At 33.6% G+C, this 6,595-nt stretch overlaps 1 protein-coding gene across 3 annotated transcripts in view; it reads left to right on the top strand.

Annotated features, from left to right (window-relative positions):
- Window positions 1-2,943: 2,943 nt before the first annotated feature.
- Window positions 2,944-6,595, top strand: part of LOC144971241 (calnexin-like) — a 45,042-nt gene continuing 41,390 nt past the window's right edge. The window contains exon 1 of one of the 3 annotated variants that reach the window (XM_078911798.1): window positions 2,944-3,065. The gene's annotated coding sequence lies outside the window, so the exon portion shown is untranslated. Of the gene's footprint in view, window positions 3,066-3,193; window positions 3,431-6,595 lie in introns of those variants that run through there. The other 2 variants (XM_078911795.1, XM_078911796.1) reach the window with 2 other exon arrangements.

The raw sequence follows: 6,595 nt of genomic DNA, 5'->3' as shown, positions 1-6,595 counted from the left end.
CTACAACTACAACTACAACCACCACCAACACCACATCACCTCACTAACACTCAGTCCTACAATCACTACCATTAGGTTTTGGAGCTTTACTTCATTTGAAATAAGGAAACTTCGGAATTGTATTTGGCATTGTGTTTATATATCATAATATAATTCTAATCAGTTATCTATTTAGAACTAGATACTATACAATATGTATGCCAAATACCACCCAATTCCCCTTTCTTGTGTGCGGGGATTCCTCTTTCGGCATTGAAATTGAGTGTGAGAGAGTCATCACTACACACATAAACAACAGAAACAATTTAAAAACAAGACTATGACACGCAACCACTCACACACGAGGCTTTACTATTTATCCTTTTCTCTATATAGAATAGGACAAGACAAACAATAGCTTGACTCTCGCTACACTTCGCATTGATGTTTGTCGTCTCACGAGTTCAACTCTGGGTCGACCTGTCAATATTCCTTTTTGCCTAGGACGTAATCATTAATAGAATGTTGTGTGGTTTTGACCGTGAAGAAAACCTTAAGAAGTCACATTTATATCATTTTAGAGAGATCGTTTTGAATAATTTTGAGTTAAACGAGCGAGCAGCAACTTGTTTTCATGAACGGCCGATCAGCGCTTGTTTACTATAGTAACGCGATTCCCAGCCAACATCAAAATGGCGGATATTTTTCTCATCGAGGCCGCTGGTTGGTTAGCCAATAAGAGCACCATACGGTTTCCATTGGGTAAATTCCTTGGGTTGCCTGCATCTCGGTAACTTGAGCAAGTTTATTCATTTAGTTATTATTATTATCATTATTATTATTATTATTATTATTATTATTATTATTATTATTATTATTATTATTATTATTATTTATTTATTTATTTATTTATTTTATTTTTTTAATTTCTTTTGTAAAGGCGTATATTTTGTTTTGAAGGCCGTTTGAAATTCAATAGAATTAGATATGTTGAAGTAAAACAATATTAAAATGGAACTGGATTTTCAGTCCACCAGTGGACTGAATACACAGCTGTGTTTTCAGTCCACCAGCTGTGTATTCAGACCACCGGAAGAGATTAAAATTATACGGGCTGGACTGTTTGACTGAGCGCGAGAAGGCCGGCTGATTTAGCACAGCGTAACTGTAACCGGGGTAGGGTGGGTTAGGTGTTCAAGCTCCTTCCTAGGCATACTATTTTCTTTCTTTCTTTCTTTCTTTTTTCATTTATTTATTTATTTTTTTTTTTTTGTACTCCCTTGACAAACAAATTCTTAATTTTCAACTTCAACACGTTGACACCATTCCTAGTGACTTGAAAAGTTTGAACGACATTTAACATTTTTTATATTTTATATTTATTTACTTTTACTCACTTTTAATATTATTATTTTGATTTAGAACACAGTGAGACGTCAAAATTTATTGCCTTGTGCATTCCTTGTACGTAACAATACGAGTCGGGAGAAAAACGAAACAAAAACAAACAAACAAGAGAACAACTTTATAGTTATAGGGTCTTGGATATGTTTGAGGGATCATCAGAGAGAGAGAGAGAGAGAGAGAGAGAGAGAGAAAGAGAGAGAGAGAGAGAGAGAGAGAGAGAGGGTGGGGGTGGGGGTGGGAGAGATTAGAGATAGAGATAGAGATAGATAGGGCTAGTAGAAAGGAAGAAATGGGATACCAGTCAAAAAATTATTAATTTTCGACTTCAACACGTTGACACCATTCCTGGTGACTTGAGAAGTTTGAACGACATTTAACATTTTTTATATATATTTACTTTTACTCACTTTTAATATTATTATTTTAATTTAGAACGAGACGTCAAAAGTTATTGCCTTGTGCATTCCTTGTACGTAACAATATGAGCAGGAGAAAAACGAACAAACAAAAAAAAAAAAAAAAAAGGAAAACAAAAAGTTAACAAAACAACTTTATATTTATAGGGTCTTGAATATGTTTGAGGGAGCGTCAGAGAGAGAGAGAGAGAGAGCGCGAGAGCGAGCGAGAGAGAGAGAGAGAGAGAGAGAGAGAGCGAGCGAGAGAGAGAGAGAGAGAGAGAGAGAGAGAGAGAGAGAGAGAGAGAGAGAGAGATAGTAGAAAGGAAGAAATGGGATAGAGTACCATTAAAAAATCTCTAGTTTTAACAGACATGATTGCACAGACAAGCTCGAGGCCAGTGATCGATGTGAAAAGTGGCCTAATAGAACCTTACTTGGGCAAACAATACCAGAACTCTGATCTCCTTGGAAAAAAATAATCGGTTTTGATAATCACAAAAATTCTAACTGACTAGGAAACATAGATATAAATGTTAAATTTAAATCAATTATAGAAACATTATTCTCTGTGTGGCCAATTTTGGCCAAATCGGTCAGGCCAATGGCTATCTAACAGCCACGGTAAGATTTCGAGCAACTCTCATCAAGACTTTCCGAGAGTAAATAAAACGCTGTAAATGATATTATTAAGCCGTCAAATTGCCATAATTTTTTTGCCTGTCCATTTTTGATGATGCCTAACCCATAATAGGCTCAGTATCAATGTGGTCAATATTGATTAAGGCAAGTATCGACGATATTTGGTCCTTTTTAAAATATTTTTATTTCCGGTGGACTGAATACACAGCTGTGTTTTCAGTCCACTAGTGGACTGAAAACACAGTTCATTCCTATTAAAATTGTTTATAAAACTCGGAGCGCATCATTAGCAAAAAAGTACACGTCAAGCAATCAACGCCCTTCCTTCCCTAGGCCCCCTTTCAACGAGCAGCGGTCAAATTGTTCACCAGTCCGCGATGCTAAGCATTATTTAATTTTGCGATTTGTGCCGACATTTACTTAATTGTATCAGTCAGATATTATGTACATGTCGGTTTACGGATCAGACCTATTTAACGGTAACAATAGCATGTTTCATATTTTATCCATGTCAATATTCACTTCATTGATTGCGTAATATCCTGTTTCGGTCTAACGTTTCCTTCAACAAATGAGATTTATCCACGTTTCTGGAATAAACTGCTTGGTTTAGTGTCTTTTTGTTGGAAAACCTTCAGAATCGTGAGTGAAATTGATGATTATTGAAGAGCAATACAAATACTATTAAGTTATCAGAGTAACCTTGAGATAATGTCATTATTTGGTGGGCTAAAAATAATGAAAAGGTTTTCTTACATCAGTGAACAAACACTGACTGAAATAGTGCCGGTACCGGTGGCCGGTGGCTGACTGACTGAACTGATTGATTATATTATTGATAACTGATACACAACCTCAATGATGACAACGTCAAATTAGAGTGTTAGAAATAATGGGAGAATAGTAACACAACCTTCAAATAAAACGTTAGGGAAAGGTTGATTGTTCCGTTCGTTGTGTGACAATTACATTTCATTTACAGGTTATTGCCTCTGGTTTTCAACAAAGTAACGAAGCTCTCATCTTTCTTTTTGTTGCATTGAAGTTGAATTTGATTTGATGAAAGTTGAAAAGACAATCTTTTGACTTATTGAATTGAGTTGCCCAAGACTTTCGTTCGCTTTATTTTTTTATTTTTTATTTTTTTTTTGTTTTGAGTTGGCTGAACTGAATGAATTGGGAATGAGCCTTAGCCTTAGCAGAAGACGTCTAATTATAATTCGTAGTGTTTTTATGCACCTCCGTTGACGGTGTATCTTATCGGATCGTTTTTATACACCTCCGTCACGCATGTGCGTCCCACCCAATTTCATCAGCGATAATGTGTTTCTGTATTTGGACATGGCGAAAGTTATATTGTGACATCTGTAGGATGTTTTTTTTGTTAATAAATGTTAGAGAAAAATAATAATTTTAAAAATCGAAATATAAAACCAGAAAATAGAAGTTGCATTGAAGGTAAAATACTGTTTTAGAAAGACCTTATTGAATGTGATGAACAGTCAGGTGGCTCCGTAGCACAGTGGACACGCTGTCAGACTCTAACCTTGAAAGTACCAGGTTCGATTCCCATTGTAGACATTTAAAAAAAAAAAAATTACTTTACTGAGAAGGACATCATTTTTTAAATATTTTTTTTTCCAAAAACTTTTTATCATGTTTTTAAAAAACTTCGCTTTTAATTTTCTAAAATTATTTATTTATTTGAATTATTTGAGATCAGTTTTTGTGTGCCAAGTTTCTTTTTACCTTTGATTTTTAAAATTATTGTTATTATTCTTTAATCATTGTAATTGTATAAACGTACATCGGTAATCACTAAGCAGCGTGCTAACCTACAATCTAAAACTATTCAAACCTCATGGACGTATGCAACAACATTTTCATTAATTTACCATCAACGCCAACGGAGGTGCATAAAAACGCCACCATTATAATTGGCTAATTTGGTCGGTCTTCACTTCTATTCTATCTATCTAGACTAAATTTGTAACTGTGTAGTGTATCTAGCCTCTATACTCTATAACTTGTAGTAGTTGTGTAATGTGGACTGTCATTATTGGCATTGATAGGCACTTTGATAAAATTTTCAAACCGTCACTCAAAACATCTTAAAATTTGACCCAGCCAAATGGATGGGTCTTGAAAAAACATAAAATTTGATACCGTATTTTGTTTCTTTACGACTACGACTAACAGTACCTTCAGTAACAGTTCGAGAGTTATTTATATTTTTGTGTTGAAAATTTTAGTAAATTTTAGAGAGAGAATCTGTGATCTCACTGCTGCTTCAAAACAGCATCTCGCGCCAATTGGGAAAGTTTGGGTTTTGCAGTCAACATGACCCACTAGTTGTTTTCAGTAATTTTGTTTCAATTATTAAAAAATAAATGGCAAGTGTTGGGTCAGAAATTAAGCTTTATTTTCGTATATAAATAATTTGCATGTATGGTAAGTATGGAAAAATGAAAATGGAAAAAAAAAAAAATTAAGGTTTTTGTCCTAAAAAGTGGGGTTGATGCCTAGTAAAATGTTATAACTGATTATTAGCTTGGTAGGCGATTTTCACTGTAAGTTGATAATAATGTGGTAGGCTATTTTTTACTGTACGGTGATATAATGTACTAAGGTACAACAAAACTATGTGTAATCTCAAACGTTTATAGTCTGATTAACACAATTCACTGAGAACTACTCAGAAAAATGACTGGCTAAAAACAATAACAAAAAGCTGACTGATGTTAATTTCATTCCTTCTTATACAAGAAATTTATCAAGATAATGCATATTTGACCACAGAAATAGGCTTAGAATTTAAAAATGTACAAGATTGCCAAGTTTCATCGATTTATTTATCATGATTGGTGCCAAAGTTATGGCACAATTTCATTAAAACACAACCAAACAACGGTCCACTTTTAAGAAATAAATTTCTACATAAGGGTTACACCGACGTGCACATATATGCAGGCCTGACATCCGAACTCACTTATGGATCCAGTTTAACATTGCTGTGATAGACTATATTTTGCGTCATTTTTGAGATTTCCATAACAACCATGAGCCCATAATAAGTAATTGGGTTATCAGACCTGCCATTAAGTGCACGTCATGTTATACCAATTATTATGACCGAAAAAACCCCACACCAAATCATCACTTGGAATTATTGATGGATTTTCAAAATAACCTCTTTATTCAGCTCATGGGAGCTTTAATTTTATAGCAATTTTAAGTAAATATATGTCAAAATATTTGTAAAATTTTTAAATTATTGCTAATGTATGTGGGCGTCAGAATCTTCACTGACGATGTTACTTGAAATAAAACGTATTTTTCTTCTTTGTTTATGATAAACTGGTGATAGAGACTCAGTTAACAATAATAATGGTGCTGGTGGTAATGACGGTGAGGTGGGTAGTAGCGCTAGTGGTAGGGACTCAATGGATATTAGTAATTATAGTGCTTCTGATTGGCTGATATATACGATGAAAATAGCCTCCTTTACTATTTTCACTGTACGGTGATAATAGCTTGGTAGACTCTTTTCACCTACCAGTGAAATAGTCAGTCCATTAATATTATTAACGAAGTGACTCAATATCTCTTTAATAGCGACACCTAATGCAACGTTAGATATCCACTAGACACTCTGCCTAACACTAGATCTCGCTCTAGCATTTTGTTTTAATAATAAGAATAGAGCCACTAAGACTATCATCTGGAAAACATCTGTATACCTTGTGTTTTTTTTTTCCTACTAATATGCAATTCACATTTTAAAATAACAAAACAGAAGTGGCATGATTCATATATTTTTTTTTAATGTCTTCTAAATAACCATCTCCACAAGTTGGATGGATCTGTGGTGTAGTGGTTAAGCTGTTTGACTCTTGATTGGAAGGTCCTGGGTTAAAATCCCAACAGAGACAACTTTTTTTCTTCAATATTCTTTTTTTTTTTTTTTTACCTCTGTTTATTTGTTGTTTTTTTTTATTGATTTTGTTTTTAAACATATCCTTTATTTTTTAAAGGCTTCTTTATTGATTTGTTTATATTATCATTGTTCTTCTTCTTACTATTTAATTTTTTTTTATTTTCTTCATTTTTTCTTTCATTATTTTCATCAGTATACTTTTTACCATGTTTAATATTATTTATAATTAGACATT

The sequence above is a fragment of the Berghia stephanieae genome, chromosome 4 (assembly GCF_034508935.2).
Source record: "Berghia stephanieae isolate SIO BIC M18660-M18661 chromosome 4, UCSD_Bste_1.3, whole genome shotgun sequence".
Taxonomy (NCBI): Eukaryota; Metazoa; Mollusca; class Gastropoda; order Nudibranchia; family Aeolidiidae; genus Berghia; species Berghia stephanieae.
This window is presented reverse-complemented; position numbering and strand designations above follow the sequence as displayed.